Genomic DNA, 20,038 nt, shown 5'->3' on the forward strand with positions numbered 1-20,038 from the left:
GTCATTGTGTTGTTTTTATAGGAACCATCTTCTGAAATCCTAGCAAGAGACAAATCTTCATGAGCTAACTTCTAACGAAGTTAGAGTCAGCCTTAAATGAGTGAAGTGCATAGTGTGGTCCTTACTTCTTTTGTAAAAATTAGCCGTCTTTGTTTAGATGTTGAAAACAAACCAACAAACTGACTCTCCCCATGATCAGGTGGATATAATTCCTGGTCCTTTGAGAAGACTCAGCCCATACTTCATTGCTTTGTAGTCAATGAATGTCTGTGACATTCGAGGTGCAAGATATGCAAAACTTAAATACTACCAAGCTCTTGTCTACATTAATTTTAAAAAACTATTTTCTTTTGGTAAGACGGAAATATTTTTGAATAACATATATAGCCTTCTGTCTAGTTAATAAACGCATCTCGGGTAAAAGAACTTGTTGCAGCCATTCTTTGGTTTGTCTGGACTGCAGTGTGGGACTGACAACCTGTAGTTCCCTTCTCTCTCCTTCAGTGACTCACGTCACATAGCTCTTCTCAGAAACTGGTTAAGTTCCATCTTAAAACCAGTTCAGCTTTAGAATAAAAATAAAGCTGCAAGCTCAGCAGTGTTTTCACAACAACAGACAGCTTAAAAGCCATGCTGTAAATCATCAGGGAGTGGAAAAACAGAGGTAAAAAACAACCAAACTATATATTCCATAAAACAGAAATGTATAAGAAGCACTCTCATAATCGTAGGTGGCTTTGGATTATACCCACTGCCTTCCACCCATCATATTAGGGTAAAATATGTCAGCCAAAGCAAACTTTCTAGGCTAACATTTGTAGCTGTTTCTTAAGCACATACTCATTTTCAGTAGTTCAAACAACAATTACTTTGAATTACACAATGTGTACAGCATGTAACCTTTTACTGACTCTATTTTGAAGATAGAGTCTGAGATGCCTTGTCCACTTCTGAGCACATGGCCTGTCACTGGTCTCTTGACAGGGGCTTGTAGGAAGAGCAAAATAGTAAGAGATCCAGAAGACAACAGAGATATTTTTATTTTAAAAAAATCAGCTAGGGCATTACATTGTGGATGGCTGGTACATAACACTCTGCACTAAATTTGATGCCATGGTAGTTTATTTCGGCAAAACTACTGAGAAATTCCTTAGCATAATCGTTATGTTTCAGATATTTTAAAATAATAAATCTTTAAAAATACTCAATATAAAGTAATTGTTTCAACATGAAAGTAGAATTCTTACTATCCTATATTGGAACCATGTAGAAGATGACAACTGTTTGCAAAAGACCTACTGGGAGTAATATTATTAGACTTGGACAGTGTAGGAATTCTAGAGTTTTCACTGATGGATGCATGTCAGACTTCAGCTGATGCCAAAGGAGATAACCCAATATAAACAGCTGGTGTTAGAATTCTCAAGTTTCCCAAAAAAATAAATCTGCACAGTTTTGGAATTTCTCTCATTACCAGATTTCTCTGATGGGTCTTATGATTGTCTGCTTAGTCAACTTTGTGCTTTTCAGAACAACCACATTGCTGACATCAAACCTTTAATCTAACTCTTATGTTGATAAATGTCTTCCGTTTTCCTTCTCTTTATTCCTTGATTCTTCACTACTTTTAGTTGATGTTGCAGCTACTCAGTTCTAATAATAACCTGGTAGAGGAACAAAACAACCCAATTCCAGTATTTTATCATCATTAGATATGTAACTATACAGTTTTCAGGCCTGTATTGTCTCAAGAAGTTTCTTACAACTCCAGCAAGGAAACTGGGTTTTGACTAGAAGTTTGCTGACAGTCAGTGCAGCTGCACACTTAACTACAGAGTTATCCTCTCTTTAACTGGGATGGATAAATGGTCTGAGATTGAAACTGGATTTTGATGGAATCATGGTCTTGACCTCAAAGGAAAGAGGATGGTGTGCTGGATTACAAGTAATGCATCAGGATGATTCATCTGCTCAATAACAAGTTCTCTTTGTGTTTGCTGCTCCACCTCTGCACGTGATGGAGCTTTTACTACCCAGAAGTTTTAAATGCTTTGTGGATTGAAACAGTATATCCTGCTTACCAAGGAGATATCCCACCCTATTGTATTTTCCTTCTCTTGAGGTCCTCTTCCCATTTTTCTAATTCTGACCATCCATAAATGTCCCTGCCTGCAACTTCCCAGTACTTCTCATGTAAATGTAACTGCCTTGCTTTCCTTCAAGTGAGAATTTAAAATTTAGGGAGGTAACAGAAAGAAAGAATGTTGTCACTCCACACATTTCAGCTCTGTTTAGCGATATCCTGTGTTCGCCTCAAAATTGTGACATTCATGGAGGTTTATTAAGCAGCAGAGGCCCATGAAATGCAAAAGCATAAGGAAGAGGAGCTCTTTCCAGAGTTTAAACAAAATGTGACACTGAGAGAAAAAAGAATATTTTTGTTGTTTCTAACAAATACTACTCATATATTCACTGAGCAGGGGTTTCTGCTTCCAAATTCAGTTTAAAAGTACTCAGCAGCAGTAGACAGTGTGAATGGAGGCATAATGTGCCCCGAGAGAATGTGCAGTTGCTCTGGGAAGGGTATTGCTCTGAAACACCCCAGGCTGGGTGCTGCCTTTTGGAATTGGCTGCATCCTTCTGGCATAATATTGCTCTCGAGATTTAAGAGTAGTCTATCTTATTTATAGCCCCATCCATTTAAGTACCAAGGTTGGGGTTTATTCAGTGCAAGGAAGTTTATTGGACTGTGTTTCTAAAACAGCATATGGAGTACTTGAAATGCTTTTACCCGCAAATAAAACAGACATCTCCAAGCAGTATGAAATTCTGCCACTGTACTTTGGAGTAAGACAGAAGAGGGAGGATTTAAATTGATTCCAAGCTTCTATAGGTTGCTGTGAGAAAAAAAGTTTACTCATACTACTGCCATTTCTGTGCAGCAGCAAATTCCGGCAATGGTTGTACCAGTTGCACTGCAATAGCAGATAAAGGTTTGTTACACCTTGTCCTCAGCTAGCTGTCTACTGCACATTTTTAAATGCAAACCTTTCCACTAAACGGAGTGGATTTAAAATGCCAGGTTCTGTGTTCTACTGTGTTTGGATCCCACAGTAGAAAGTTCCCGGTGTAAATGCCTATATAATGTTTTCTTTGCATCACACACAATGACTAGTAATAACTCAAACTAAAACAAGCATCTCTTTCACAATCTTATTGGTATTTCTTGCTTTATTCTTTACAAACAACACCTACTTTATCAGGAAGGGTTTTTTTGCACCAGAACTGTTAAAAGCAAACAGCTGTTTTGACAGACCACCCCACATCCCCCCCAATAAAAAAAGGTGAGGAGTGTGTTTCTGCTTTAGGATGAGGATATTCTCTTCTTTTTTTGGGGATGTCTGGGATAAACTTCATTGTAAAACTGCAAATGTACAAGGACTGTTATCTTAAAATAACTGCATTGCCCAAAGTAAGGAAATCTTAAGTATTACTAAATTCATTGTTATTTGTTATCATAGTGTTGGGGAAGAGATTATTGCTTCTTGAGACTTTGCAGTGGCACAAATATCTTGCACCTGCTGACCAACATTTCACAGTTTACTGGGAAATTAGGCAGCTTTAGTATTGACCGAGAAGCCAAGATGCTACCATTGGATCTCAATACTGTCAAAGTTTTGGTTTGCAGTGCTCAATAATGTCATGTAATCTCAAGGGTAAGTGGAATTAAGGGTCATACTTTAAAAACAAACAAGCAAATAAAATCCCCAAATCCCCAACATATTCACAGTTTCATTGTATAGATGGAAAAGAGTGTGAACCTGGGGCTATATTGTTCTGGTCAGCTATAATTAGCTTTATGATTCATATCCAGCTAAAAATCCTTTCAGCTTTCACCTATTTGAATTGTCTGGCTTCTCAGACTTAGCTCCTTGAATTGGGACCAAGTCCTCTCTGGGATTTGACTACCTTCATGTCCTGTACTTGTCTGTAAGGCAAGTACCTTGTTGACTGGGCCAGTGCTTCCACACTTAGCATCTCCCAGCTATGGCATCAGAAATGTCATCAGTGGGTTTGGAAATTCTAGCAGATATTGAGGACAGCTACTCAATTGACATGATGGTGTGTGCCGCCACCTCACGCACATTGTCCTGTTGCTCTTGGATTTGAGCTCATGTACCAGCGTACCCAGCTCAAGGGTGTTACTTCTAGACTTCTAGTCTCTGTCAAGAGCATACAGGTGGGTACTGCGCATCACCTTGGCTGCTTAGAAAAACAAATACGGTGCTGTAATGTTGATTAGCCAGTAAAGACAGATCTTACAAAATGGGCTGCCATGTATCTGTATATCGAAGTCGTCATTATGGCTGAATTCAATATAGAATATGTGATATATTTATCAATCATAACTGTCTAAAGTTAACTTATTTGTTTTCAAAGGCTGACTTGGTCATTTTTTTAAATCTTACAGGTTCTTTTCCATTCTTCTTTCAAAACTGTGCTATCATAGGAAACAGAGCACTGTAATATTTTAGCACAAGTATCTGGAGTTTTTAGTGGCTCCTGGTAATCCTATAAGTACATCAAACACACTAATGGTAGAAGCTATGCACACATGTTTACATGGAGAGTTCCTGACAGTATAGTATCTTCACATTTAAATTTTCAAATACTAACTAATTGTGTTTTATTTTGGTTCTATTTTCTATTTTTGTGCCCTAAAATTTGTCAGAAGACAGATTATTTTTTTGGTCCTTAGTGTCTTGAGAAACAGAAAATATAGACATGTTTTTAAGAGAAACAGAAACTTAATGCCAGATGGCCATTCCAATGTTTTTATTTTTCTGTTGGCAGAAAGTGGTTATGAGGTTAATAAAATTACATCATTCTTTCTCATATGAATATTAGAGTGCAAACTCAGAAGAGAAGTGGAAAAAACTGCAATTCAGCTGAATATTTTACATTGTAGTTAATGTTCCAGTAGCAAGATCTAATAGCTTGAGTACTGATAACCATTCTGTTCTGTGCCGTGATTCTTTACCATCTTTTACAAATGCAGGGTATGCATGACTCATTACTTAATCAAGGATGACATTATTATTTATTTGCCCTTTTGGCCATTGGAGAATATGGTAGGCGTTGTTCATTTATGTGTCCCTGCACAGGACCCCATGCCAATAAATTTGGAAACTGTAAGCCGCCAGCTTGCAGACTTTCCCAGCCTAGAATTCACTTTTCAGAGTTCTTGACTTTTCTACAAGGTACAGTAGTTACTAGGTGACATTTATTGACTCTAAACTGGTATAGACCAAAAGCTTAAGCATGGGCTTCAGGGCTGCTGAAGCAAGCAGTTTGATAGAAAACAGTGAGGAAATAGCAAAGCTTTTGGAGTAATTCCTCTTGCTTTGCAATAATGATTCATAATTCAGCTGTAGTGAGACCTTTATTTCTACATAGAATAGACTAAGATCAGTGGCATTCCTTATTATTATTTATATTGCTTTCATCTGCATGGAATTTATACTTATGTAGCTCAGCTCAGTGCAATAAATTGTCTTTTTGGTGGCCTACGATGTTGCTCAGTAAATCTTTTTAGAAGAGATATTCCAACAGTATTTGGAAAGAAGAGTCATGATGTTAGCTGCCTGTAATAAGGGATGCTATATTATAAAAAAAAAAAAAAAGAGATCAGTCACTTTTCAACATAAAGTTACATATGGCATGAATTGTCTTGGTGGGAGTCTTGCATGATACAATGTTGATTGCAAAGGTCGTCCTCTGGAATTTGGTACCTTTTGGATCAGATTGCAGTTGGGACACTGATATGTATTCTGCCTTGCACAGCTAGAGAATCAAATGTAATTTGTTGATGACTTCTGAAGAGAAAATAGTCCTGCAGCAATCACTTGCTTAAGCTTCCGAGTTATTTACAGCAAGTTCTTATTTACCCATTTGTTAGGCTTGCTCCATTTAAACTGGAAGTCATTTCCAGAACATGTAAACCCATTTGGATTCTGCCTTTATACACATGATATTTTTAACTTTGGAAGTATTTATTCTTCATAATTTTTTTGTTAAATTTCGTGGCCTTGCTTAAAAACTGGTGTGTACCAGCCCTGAAATAGTGTTGCTTCTTGTCACACGCCTTGCATGGTCTCAGTTAATTTCTTCTGCTTATTCAATGCCTTTCATGTTTATGATACCTTGTTTTTAACAATAATCCAGTTGTGTTTATGTGTTTTCTATACATATCTATAAAACAGAGCCCTAACTGCTGGGGCACCTCAGTGCTGCAGCAGTACCGGTAAAACAGTGGCCTAAGTTTGTGGAAGTGATAAGCTGTTTTGGGTGTGTTTGGTTTTATGCATCACCCATTATATGTGTATATAATTCCTCTAGTCTGTATATGTATATATATAATTCTTCTATTTGAACTAAATTTCTGTGAGTAGAATGCTTTTGTCAGACTACTTTGAAAGCAAAATAACATACAGGTTTTAACATTAAATAAATCCTTTGAGAGTGAACAGAAGCTGTTTCTACCGACAATTTATTAATTGGTTGAAAGAAAACTTAGAAACTAAGTTTTTCTAACTCTGGCTGACAAGGGGTTAAAACATCTTAAGTGGCGTTACCATACCATATGGGAGTTAAGCATATCTTTTTGTATTCTTGTCAGAGAAATGTGTTTTCCTTTGGTCTGAAAAACTGCAAAGTATTGCCGTTGTTGCTCTCATTTAGAAAGTAAAGACCTCCTTTCCTCATTTTCTGTAGGAGCTAATATTTTGTGTCCAGATAAGAGTCCTGTAGAGCCTCTAAAATGAGCACTTAATAAAGAAATGGCTTTCTTAAGTGAACAAATGTCCACAGCAATAAAACTTAAAAAGCCTTGTAGGAAGAAGAGGCTAAACATATTAAGTCAATGGGAACTGTTACATTAATGTTCGGTGTACAAAACCAGAATACTTGATGTAAAATAAAAGAATCCTGATGCATAAATTATGGTAATGGGAGCCAGCTCTTGGGAGGGAGAAAGTATAAAAACTACTACCACCACCCCTACATGCACATATTATTTTATTAGAAGTTTAAACAATTAATACTCTTTTTCTTGCCCGTTTTTTTTTGAGGTGCATGTTGAAATTACACGGCAGTTGGTGTGTGGTTGGCCCATGTTGCAGATGGGCAGCATGGTTGTCAGTTTCGTATGAACACTTGTTGCCTGTGATAGTCAGAGCCCTTCACCAGCCCCAGGGAATCCCTGTGAGGAGCTGTGGCTCTGCCTGGCACTTACCATCCTGTCTCCTCTGTGACTCTTCTCCTTAAAATGTAATATTAACTGCTTACTTGCTGTAAAAGTTTACATTAACTGGGCTGAAAAGCAGATGCCCTCACTCCCTACCAGTATATGTGGAGGAGTTGCAGAGAGGCATAGTATTAACAATATTGAATAAGTCACCATTTACTCTTACATAGATAATTCTGCTCCAAGAGGCAAAGCTGCTGTCGCGTGTACTCCCAGCAAGTCCTTGCTTTGCTGTCTGCACTACTCCACTGATAGAAAGTTGTGTACTACCCGATTTACGTTAGTGGCAGGGTCTGCTTTCCAGTCCCTAACTTCTTAAGGAGATTGTTGCCACCCTCAGGCAAAAAAAAAAAATCTTATTTCTTTCTGTTATTACTTGGACAGGTCAGACTGAGTAGCAAAATGTGGTTTTCTTAAAAAAACCTCTTCCAAAAACATGAGAAATGTCTCCAGTGGACTGGGTAAATCTCTTGGCTTATTAACCTGCAAAGAAATGGCATGCACTATTTCAGATCTAACACAGTGAAGGATTGTGTAGCAGCATCTTGGTAGCAGCATCTTATATGTTGGGGGCAGGGACCTGTAAGTGGTGTCTTTTTAGATGTGACGTGAGTGGTCACAGGTAAGCAGCAGAAGAGTGCAGATTCCATCTTTTTGCCTCAGCATCAGAAATTCCATTAGCAATGCCTATTCATCAGCCTGCTGATGGACAAGTTAATTGGCAAAATTTTGATGAGTACTGAATCAAGTGTGTTATTGTGGTTTTTAGTCTCTGCCAATAAGCTCATTAATTTGGTGTTAATTGTGTGTTACTGGACAGGCAAAGTTGTATATGAATGGAGACGGGGAGGTAGGAGGCTCTGTCTGCTCTAGCATTTTATATTCTATACATTTTGTTCATTATGATACCAATGCTTTTTGATAAAGAACCTTGTTTGGTGTATTTTTCGGATGCTTTTAGTCAAGGTGGTTCATTCAGCATGTCATCATCTACGTTAGAAAAGCAGGGATTTTTTTAAGAGGATACATAGGGTTTCTTAGCTCATAAACCTAAGTGGATTTTGCCCCTGCTATAGGTTTTGAGCAGGACTGCATTAACCTTTCAGTTTTGTCTGCTTTCACTAATTTTATTGTCTTTAAGGAAATGAACATTGCCTTATTTTTACAGTCAATGAGTTGTCCCTAGGTAAGATTCCAGGCACTGCTGTAATAATGATGAAATCAACCCCACAGAACACAGCATCTTGTGAGAGCTTTACTCATAGGAACTGCTTATCATTGTGGTTGTTAGCTCAAATGCAGTAAATCACCTATCAAATCTCTTATCTGCAAAGCAGTTTGATAGTGCCAGCACTGTATGTAATCATGTTAGTCTGTCAGCCTAGTTTTCCTCATTTTTTGGAGGATATACTTGATTATTTCCTACAGACTGGCAAGGAGAAAGAACAACATAACTGAAAATTAATGAAAACTTTACTGTGGGTGATATCCAAAATTAAGAGTGAGGCTGCCACGTTGCATTCTTTCTGTCTCCCCGCTTTGGTGAGTGGCATATTTCCCTTTCCAGGGGCCCACGCACTTCCCTGGCTCACGGATGTTTCTGGGCACAGGGTACGTGCACAGACACACAGGTGCTCACTGAACTGCTTTTTCCCACAGTCTGGCTTGTCTGGGCACTAGTCAGCCCTGGCCTGGAAAGCAGATAGTCCCACCGGCCCAGCACCAGTCTCTAGCTTTAAGCCTAGCCTCTCCCTTTGCCTTGTGTCCCACAGAATACTCTAAGGGATTTCTGCCTCAGAAAAAAACCCAAAAAACCAAAAAAAACCCCACTTTGGTGAGCCTTGTCGCGCCTGTGCAAACATGTCTTTATGGCTGCTGCCTACAAATCTCAGCTCTTGCCTTTGTCCGCATGAAGCTCATAGAAGGCACAACTGTGCTCGGACTCTGAGGCTAATATTTTCCCCCAAACCATTATTTTTAGTAGGAAAGTAAGTATATTCTTAATTTGATTTTGCTTACTTGATGGAAAACAAGGTGGTGTTAGTTCACCGAGTTGTCAGGTCGGCCAATATCGAGGTGGTCTAGGACTTAACTACATTTCCTAACTTAAGATTTTGTCTTTTACCTGGTGAATGTGAACCTGCAGTGAGTTAGAGAACTCTCAACACTCTGACTTATTCTTGACCATGTTTCCAATGAAGGAGAGTCATGTTGTGTCCCCTTCTCCACCCTCAAAGGAAGCTACTCAAAGAGACAGTGCTATACAACAAGTTGATTGGCGCTCAGTCCAGCTATGAAGCCGTGGTAGATTTTCTTTTGTTATAAATTATTATATCATTCCTTGCAGATGTATGGACTTGCTTGAAATATCATTTGCTTGCTTCCAGTGAAGAAGTCAGGCTCAGGTCTCCTTGTCTAGGTTAGAAAAGCAGGTCCTGTTTGAAGGCAACATGCTGACTCAGCCAACAAAATCTTAGTGGAATTTTACTTCTGCAGTAGATCATGAAGAATCATTTTTAAAATCAAATCTGGCTTGTCAGAGGTCTGCCTGTGTAGTATTCATTGGTTTGTGTCCTCTTAGAGATGACCAGTTGCCTCTGCCTAAACAAAGTTGTAACCGTAACTCGTGTCTCTTGGAGAGGTGTAAAATATTAGGATTTAATCAAAATGTTTACTACCACCTCTGCTGTCCCACAGGCATGCGTAGCAGACAAATGACTCAATACTAGTTGGTGTTTCCTACATGTTCCTGAGGTTTCTTGGAAAATGGAGAGAGATTTTTTATAATAGCATTCTTTCTTTAGATTTTCTCCAGTTCACATCTCTTCAGTTAAGTTACCTTCCATTGCCATGAAGATTCCTAAGGGACTTTCTTGATCTAAGAAGATACCTCTTTGGAAGCCTGCCTGTTTCACCCCATGGCACCATATTTGAGTACAAGAACATTAAAGTCAGCATACTGCAGGCCTGGCAACAGTGGATTAATGCTGGAAGCTGCTGCTGGCTGTGGTGTTCCCAGCTTGACATGGAGCAGCGTGAGGGCTGATACAAGACACACTGGTGTAACAACACCACTTCCTTCTCATTTGCACCCCATCCTCCCTCAAAAAGCAAAGGGGAATAATTGTTCCATACCTGGAAATGACCCGCCTAGTCTGAGGCTTCTGTAGCATTGTTTTCTCTGTGTTTACTCTTTCATGTATTGTATAAGAATGCTTTGTTAATTAAAAATGTAGTAGGCACAGGAGGAAAAATGAAATTTCTCTCCAGAAGTCCACTCTATACCACCCCATCCCAGGGTGCTGGCCTTTGTGTGCCTTTAAAACAAATAGCATATGGTTCTGTGAGTGTTCCTGTAATTCGAAGTAGTCACGTTGCCTGCAGAAATGAAGGGCATGGTGCACACGCAAAACTTGTACAGTATTTTCTAATGAAGTCCGACAGCCCATTTGTGCAGCTGTGTCTAATAAGGCATGAATACAGTTAACTGCTATTTACCTCCTCACACTCTGTTTGGAGTACAGAAATGCTGTACATTCACATTAGGCAATTCAGTATAGAAATCTAACTTGGACTATTGATGGGAAGTATTTCATAATTTCATAACAGGTTAAAACATATGGTTGTAGTTAGATAAATAAATGGCTTAGTCCATAAACCACTGCCATTCAGCACAACTGTCAGGTTCATGTAGGTTTATCCTTCAGGAAAGTAAAATGTTGGTAACGGATAAATAATAGATGATAGTCTGAGGTCTCTGCCCGGGGAAGGGAAAAGCTTCAAATTCTTTTTAACAAGGGCATTAGTAAGAGAAGAGGAAAAGCTAAGGTACCAGAGATGAGAAACACTCCAAAAATGACTTAATTCTATCCATCAGTTTCTCTTCTTGTGTTTCTTCCCTTCCCATCCCCGAGTCCAGGGAAAGTGAAGTAGCTGCTAAACCATAGGCAGCAAAGGATTCAGACATACTCCTGCATAGTTTCATGACTTACCCTCACATAGTAGTGCTGCCTTTCCTGGGCAGAGCAGAAGGGTTCTTCCCCGATAAAAATAAGGCATGTTTTATTTAAGTTCTTATAAATGTCTCCAGTTTTCTCTAAATTTCCTAACTTGGAGAAGTAAAGATAACATGGACTAGTGTGCCCTTTCTCATCCTGCTTCTCTTCTGTAACTCAAAGGAGGACAGGCAGTTGTAAGACATCAGGAGAGCACTCTGGCTGGGCACTTAGTTATCTTGTTCTTTTCCTGCATGTGCTGTTCATAGGAGTTTTATTTTCATAAAATATGTAGAGGCAGAGGATACCTTTAAATCTTTTAACTCTTAAATGTTTTCAGTAAGTAGCAACACGGGCACTGAATTTCTTATGTAAAAACACAAAAGCTGGATGCTGTCTCACAGAGGGAGCAACATATTTCATGCAGATGGGCTCTCAAATCACCATGGAAGCAGGAACTCGTGGACAACCAGGTGACCTGTTTTTCTGTCCTCAAAAACTAAAAATAATTTACATACTTTTGTTTTTAAAACCTTTGCATGTCATCTTGGTATTATTACTGGCACATGTTGTATTGATTCAACTTTATTGTTGCATTCTCTTGCATTCAAGGGCCACATGTGCTTCACATCTGGTGACCATTCAAGGGCCTTTTGAAAAACATCACCACGTTTCTGTTCTTAGAAATACTCATGATAAATACCACGCTCTTGCATCTGCTTCTGCTATTGGTCGCAAACAGGGTGCACTAGGCTATGCCTACTGTCCAGTTACAAAACCACCAAAGATAATGTAATACCTTTCCTTTTAACCAAAGCAATTAACTGCTTGGCTGTTGGTCCCTGTTCCTTGCACCAGAATGACCGTGCATCCTTGTTCTGGTGAAATCACAGTGGACTGTACTGGATGTGGATCTCTTTATGGCCACTTTCATTAGACTAGGCAATGTGGGAAAAAGGGACAGCAGGAAGAAAACCATAGCAGTGTTAGGAATGAATAGGAACCCTTTTTTAATATTTATTTATGCTAAAATATAATCTTGCTTTTATGGAGAGCATGCCTTAAAAACTGCTAGCATAGTATTCGATGTCAAAATTCACCAATAAACTACTACTTAAAACATTTGGAAAAAGTTGGATGCTTTCCTACAGATCTGTCAGTACTGTTCTGGTTTGGTACATTGCTCAATGCATTTTATAGTGTGACTGCATGACTATTTACCATGCTTCATGACGATGATGTTGCATTTATCGTGAACCTCTCATGGTGTGAAGTATACTCATTCTGAACACCATCTGTTTAGAATATACGGTTCCCCGTACCAAATCAGTTGCATACAAAGGAGATTGCAGTGTGCTTTTCACACATTATTTATTATGTAGAGCAAAGTTAAAAATCATTATTAGCATCTTCTTACATTTCACCCTTAGGTGCATATAATATAAAATCTTATTTGAAGGTACCTAAAGCCAAACTCAAACCCGAAACATGTTTAGTTAGTCTTAGAATGAAGGAGAAAATATTCTCCTGACTCAATAATGAACTTCATTTCTCTTTTGGGACTTGACTTCTGACACAGAGAGAAGGCCAAAATAAAAAGCAGAGTGACTGAGGGCCCCGACTTAAACCTGCTTTTAATTAAGCCTTGTAAAGAAGCTTTTCTGCTAAAACTCTCAGGTTGAAGAGTTCATGAAAAAAAACCTCCCTGTGGCTTATGAACAGCCAAAGTGGGGACATTCAAACACACATTTTTGAATAGTTTAAACCAGAAAAAAAAATATAAGTGAGAAAGTCCATATTATTTGTTTAATGCAGTTTTTAGCAGCCCACTCCTTTTCCAGTTATCTTCTTTTTATATCATTCTGTGTGTTTCAGTTTAAAACTTAATGCTGCTACAAGATGTTCTGATATTAACAAACATGAAAACTAAATTGCTTTGGTTTCCTTTTTTCCTAATGGCACATAAATCTGACCCAGTTCAGCTGGACACAGTTACAGTGTGTTAGAAATGCAATACACATTTAAAATCAGAATCCTTGCACCAAGGCAAAGGTCAAAGTAATTTTCTTGTTTGTTTTTAAAGGGATTAAACAAATGTAGTTTTGCCACAAGGAAAATGGTAGTGCCCATTGCTCAAGTATGGCTTTCAAGTCCACATTTAAATGGGAGCAGACAGCCCTGTCTGGAGCGGTGGCAGGAATCATTTCACAAGTGAAGGTTGTATGCTTTCTGTGCAAAGTGATGCTCGTTGTGCAAGACTTCTGCTGGATCACTTACACTACTGACCCCAGACAAGAGCTTACACCACACTAAAATAAAGCTGTGTCTTCCATGACAGACTGTAAACAGAAAAGGGTGGGATACAGTTAATGGCAGCAGTATAGCGCTAAAGAAAAATAAATAATTCCCTTTTACTTGCAACTGGCAAAGGCCCAAATCCTGAAACATCATCAATCATCCTTGATGACTAGATGAGATCATAAACCGAATGAGGAAAAATAAACTTGAATTTAACTTAAATTGTGATTGGCACAGTAAAAATTAACTTTCACCCCAAAAAATGTTTTCTTCTTCCAAAACATTTCTAATTGCCGCCCTTCCCAGATTTTCCCCACCCATTGCAGAACTTCCAAGTTCTCTTCACTGTTGGTAGATATCATCCCTTATCCTTCCATGTCTGTTTCAGCACGTGCTTTTAGTTTTCAGTTGAGAAGCAAACTGCTTTTACATTTCTTCCAAAAAAAAAAAAGAAAAGTGTAGTCTTCACATAAATACTGAACATAATGTTATTCGTAACTTCATAATTCACCAGTCTACCAGCTGAATAATGTAGCAGGCATGGAAGACTGAGAAGCAGAGGATGTTACACAGACCAGAAGAGCCATTCTGACAAACATCTTTTGGGGGAAAAACTTCCTGAAGAAAATATGTGAAGTTTCTTTTTCAGTCCTTCACACATCTAGAGCTTATTATGAACAAAATACACACTCTAGGGAACAGTTATATACTGTCAGGAAAATGACTTGATATTTTAATTTTTACAGCTGTCCATATATTGCACCGTGACTTTTTACAAGGTTTCTCTGTAAGAGCCTTTGAGCGAGAGGTTTGTTCTTCATAAACTGATAGCTTTAAATGTAAAAGCAAAGTTCTGGAAAGTTGGAGACCTGGTAGAAATAATACTAAAAACCCTCCAACAGTATGAAGTCCTGAGATTGTGAAGTCAGTATTGGAGCTGGCAAACTACATCTTTATTTAAAAGATAAAGCAGTGTGTTACAAATATTGCAGTCAGGCAATGATCATTACTGATTATTTGAGAAATGTTAGACACATGGTCGGAAGAATTGGTTTGATGCTTTTTTTTGATAATCAATAAGCAAGAAAATTTTGTAGTTTATATCATTGGTTTAAAGGCACTGTTACATCTTAGCTGTTCCTGGCACATATGAATTAAGCTGAGAATATCAATCTTGTTTTTAGGAGTCCAACTGATGCCAAATTGCCAGAGATTGAGTAGGCAGAGATCTTGGGCTATCTCCTAACCTCTTGAGCTTTTGCATACTTACTGTATCAGTTGTGTAGATAAGGGGTTTTGTTTCACTGTGCTATCAATCTGGCCCTTGCTGTAGGATGAAACCACTGAATTTAATTATGTAGCTGTGGGCCTGGGTTCAGCCGTCCCCTGTGATATCAGATATGTAAAGTGAACCTTTGCTGGAAATTAGCCTGTGTTACTGATGAGTGTTGGGAACAAACTATGTGAGTGATCTTTTCAATAGATACTGTGAGAGGTTTAGGTTTTTTTCCCCCTTAATTAAAAGAAAAAAAAAAAAAAAAAGGTATGAATGCTGACTTAGACTTGCTCTTGTTATGTAGTGTTGAAAGAGTGGACGGGTCATGCTGATTCTGTTTATTTATTTATTTACATAATAAGATTTCTTGGGAAAGCTATTGTAGATGGAGTTAAATTTCAATCAGCATATGACAATGCCATGTTATTTTGTATGGAGAGAACACTGTAAGTTGAGAACTTGTGATTTTGGAGGAATGCCTTTCGAAGGCTCACTGCTGGTTGCAGCTTACAGTACCAGAGGGATGGAGCCAAAATAGCATTTTAACTTCTTTTTTTTTTCTCCAGTTATACATGTCAATTTTTCTGGCTGTGTTGGCAGAAGTCTCAGTGTGTGGATAGATGTTTATCCTTTTATACGTGATCACGTTCATGTAATCATTCTTGCCAGAAAGTGGAGACTTACTCAGTGTAGATTTTGTGGATGTGGGGGTTTTGACAGTAGTTTGTGAGACCATTCCCAGCCATCAGTGCAAGAGTGTTTGGATGTGAGAGAGAAGTGTGGGCTTCGTGGCAGCACCCTGCTGTTGTCAGGGGAGGGAAACACGGCTGCCAGGCACTAGGGCCATACGGCCCTTTCGGGGCCACGGTATCCCTTGAAAGCATATATAGTAAAGGTTAAGTGTAATGTGTCATTCTGGGGTCTGTTGCTTCAGTTCTGTTTTCCTAAAGTTGACACATAGATTTCTCAAGTGGTTGGACATTGAGATTTAAAAGCCTTGTCATGGTATTTTTAGGTGAGAATAGTGGCCAGTGAAATCTGTGACCTAACTTAGAGATGAGAACTAGCGGAGCGATCCTTTAGGACCAGTTCTGGGGTATTTTGCAGTTGCCTCAGTATTTGCTGGTCTGTGCTTCAAAGAAGGGCTAAGAAAAGAAAACGGCTGTGCTGTGTCCGAGGAAAGCTGCTTACGGCTCAAAGCCAGGTCAGCTCTTGCAAATCCCATTGATACCTTGATCTCAGGATACAGGGCAAGTTTGGACATCCCACTGGTTCCCAAAAATTCTTAAATGAAGAAATTACTTTTCTCATAGTTTTGCCATTGCCATCATCAAAGTTGTCTTTGCAGTTACCTAGTAGTTGTTCTCATGCTGAATGTTTTGCTCTTATTTTGAATTCAGCATCACTCTGTGCAATTTAAGATGAGGATTTGCCCTTCTTACCAGGATTTTGATAGCTCCATGCCAAAAGTTAGTTGATTCATGTATTTGGGAGTATTTGGCAGATAAGACTGTACAGGTTCTGGAAGATTAGTTGAGTGATGAGTGTAACCTTCAGGCATCTTCCATGAATTCAGCTTTTCAGATTAAGTGTAAGATATTGTTGTTGCTATAGTGAACAAAAAAATTTAGTAAACTTTTTTTTTTTTAAAGCATTAAGAAGAATTAGGGATAACTGAGAGATTTTAGGAAAAAAAAAATCTTATGATTGTTTCTTATTTTGGTAACAGCAAATATGTATTCCCCATGTCCTTCTATTTATCGATGTGTACCAAAAGGTTGCAAGTTTTAAATGATTGCTAGTATAGTTAAAGAATCATTCTTCTTGTTCCTCTCATATCCTCTGGGAATCGGGTACTGGGAAGAAAGATTCCAGGAGCCACTTCTCCTGCAGGAATGAGGAATATGGATCACTGCTTTTGGAGTATTTGTCCACTCAGTGGGCTGATTTGAGTGTCAAGATCTGGCAAAGAAATTTAGCTGGCTTCCCCAAGGGGAATGAAAGCCATTGAAGGCAGGGAATATAATCTAAGTAGCTTCATTTTCCTTTTCTAACGCTTCTGCCAAGGATCACCTAAGCCCTCAGAGAAGTTCTGCTAAGTAGAAGAAAACTGTTGCACTTAACGTATACATTTGCCTTTAGTGGCTAATGGAACATTTGTGCCATATATTCACATCATCTTTCATTTCAGACGTGAAATGTATAGCGACTTCTGTTTTTTCTTGGAGGAGTTTGGTTTGTCAGAGAAACATCTGGTTTATGTAAATGAGGAAAGAATTTGGTCAGTGAGAAGATGGTTGCAAAATAGTATCTATATGGTAAAAGATTATGTGTATCTCTCCATCAGTAATTCGGCTACATTTTGTGAAAGTAAGCTGACCCTTTTTCAGTGGTCAGAGTTAATGAAGATGTTTTCGTCCTGCGAATTAAAAAAAAAAAAAAAGTAAAAAATAAAAAGAGAAAGAAGGGTTCTGGCACTGGTGGAGCAGCAGCGTTTCGGTGCCGGTCGGTGGTTCAGCAGCGTTTCGGTGCCGGCCGGTGGAGCAGCAGCGTTTCGGTGCCGCTCGGTGGTTCAGCAGCATTTCGGTGCCGGCCGGTGGAGCAGCAGCGTTTCGGTGCCGGTCGGTGGTTCAGCAGCGTTTCGGTGCCGCTCGGTGGAGCAGCAGCGTTCCGGTGCCGGCCGGTGGTTCAGCAGCGTTCCGGTGCCGGCCGGTGGCTGCTGCAGGCGGCGTGGCTGCAGCCGGGGTCACTTTCCCGCCGGCGCGTCCCGGCCCGCGCTGCAACACCGCCCCCTGCTGGCCCCGCCGCCCCCGGCCCGGCCACAACGGGGCAACCGGGACAGCCCGGGGGCTCACAGAATCACAGAATGTCAGGGATTGGAAGGGACCTCAAAAGATCATCTAGTCCAATCCCCCTGCCGGAGCAGGAACACCCAGATGAGGTTACACAGGAAGGCGTCCAGGCGGGTTTTGAATGTCTCCAGAGAAGGAGACTCCACAACCTCCCTGGGCAGCCTGTTCCAGTGTTCCGTCACCCTCACTGTGAATAAGTTTCTTCTCATATTTAAGCCTTTCACATCGTGCAGGAGAGTAATGGTGCCGCTTCATGCTGGGCCATAGCCCGTGGCTTTGTCTCTGTCCCGCTCTTTCGCATGTTTAGGAACAGTCGCACGTCCTGGGATCTGGCTTGTTGATGTCCGGAGAGGTCTACAGGCAGTCCTTCTTTCTTTTGCTTAAAGCAAGCTGAATAAATTCCATCATAATAACCTTAATAAATTCAAAGCGCTGCTAAGCGCGGAAAAAACAGTTCTTGTGTCAAAGTTTATTTATTTATTTATCAATCTGTTTCTGACTCAGTCACGTTTTATTATTTTATTTCAGTGGCATTTCTGTTGCGTGTTTTCTGTTGTGGAAAAACAAGTCGAAACCTACTTATCTCATGAATCATTGTTAAAGTCAGCAGTAGTCCTCTGTGTAAAATCTGCCAGTAAAAGCAGGGAGGATGGGGATTAAACCTGGAGCACATTAAATTAGTTCCAGTCTATCCCGAGCAGGCTCGGCATTGCTTGCTTAGGCAGGCAAAACGGAAACAGGCAGTTTATAACAAGACTGGTTTAAAAACTGTGGGGTTCATTTGAAAAAGATTTATATCCCCCACTTAGATAAACATTACAAATGTGGGCTGCAAGCAGGAGGCAAATCTTTATCAAAATCTCTTTAAGAGCTTTTTCATTGTGAATAAAACGGACAGCATGTACTCTTGTTTGAAGATTCGCCAATATTTGCACAATAATCTTTTCTCAATGCTCTGACTAATTAAAATACGGCTCGGGGTAGAATAGCAAGACCACCAACCAGTAATTTGTTGGGATCTGACAAAAGTGGTGATGACTGAGGTGGTGGAGGGAAATTATTTGGACACAGGAGAAAAGATTGTTCTGAGACTGGTCTAGATTCTCTGTAATCATTAAAAAAATTATTTTAAAAAGTAAAATTTTAAAGAGAAAACAACTGTTTCTAGATTTATCTCCACCCACCCCCCGCTCCCCTGGTGGATGCTGCCGTTCTTAAACAGTAGCACAGAAATTTTGTGGGTTTAGTGATCTTTGCTAGGGCCTGCAACACTGTCTGCTGGGAAGGTTGGGATGTTTGCTGCAGGAAAACTAAAAGTAGTCTGGGACGTGAGGGTCCCAGCTGATGACTGGAGCAGCTACTCACATTGTAATGTTTGGAAGTAACTTAATTGTGATGATGTTATTTTGAAAGTCTGTTTTTTGAAAGGATTAAACATACATTAGTGCAGTAAAGAATCTATTTTTATGTTTAGTATTAACACAATTTGATTTCTAGCTGTTGCAATACAGTTTTACTTTATTTAGGCTACATGTTATAAGAATTGTTCAGATCCTGGATTTAACAGAAAGTGCTTTTCATATTTCATTTTGATGTTAATAAACAGTGTCTAAAAGAACTTTATAATACTATTCTGCCTTCCAAAATGGGATCCAAGTCTCAGACAAATGACTTGAAGTATTTTGTGAGTTGTAATATATAACCAAGATCCTCTGGATTCTCTCATTCAAACTATGGTTTCTCATACCCCTTCTTTTTTGTTGCCTTGGTGTCTTCATACAGAACATCTCTTATGCCTCCAACATCTGATTCTCGTGGACTGATAGATGGCTTGATAGAAAAGCAGGACCTTTCTGTGCTGTGGAGGGAGTGAAGCATTTTCTAGTATCTGCCAAAAAAGAAATTAATATTTTTCTGCTGTTATAGTGGTATGTGTACGCTGCAGTAGAAGTCATGTACAGTAGAGATTGGAGACACTCCAACCCTGAGGTGTGGGGAGCCAGATAAGAAGAACAGAAATTATATCGAAGCGCTGTCTTTTCCCTCTTGCAAGAGATTTGTGCGATAGCAATGGTGAGGTAGATAGACATGCCCCATGCTGACTTTTGAAAAGGAAGCCAGGTAATACTGAGCTCCATCCCTTGACAGCCTGGTGATTGTTGACACTCAAAATAGGCAACAGTGGGCTCAGAGTGTGCCTGTGCTGTACCATGGCTTGCAGCGTACGCAGGGGCTGCGAAGGAAATTATTTGCTGCACTGAACATTATTCCTCGTACCTGGCACTCAGCATCAGGCTACTAGAGCAGCTGA

The 20,038-nt window shown here is 39.5% G+C and overlaps 1 protein-coding gene across 1 annotated transcript in view; it reads left to right on the forward strand.

Annotated features, from left to right (window-relative positions):
• SCFD2 (sec1 family domain containing 2) overlaps positions 1–20,038 on the forward strand; it is a 198,491-nt gene that overhangs the window by 55,378 nt on the left and 123,075 nt on the right. The gene's annotated exons all lie outside the window — the stretch shown is intronic.

The sequence above is a fragment of the Caloenas nicobarica genome, chromosome 4, assembly GCF_036013445.1.
Source record: "Caloenas nicobarica isolate bCalNic1 chromosome 4, bCalNic1.hap1, whole genome shotgun sequence".
NCBI classification, from domain to species: domain Eukaryota; kingdom Metazoa; phylum Chordata; class Aves; order Columbiformes; family Columbidae; genus Caloenas; species Caloenas nicobarica.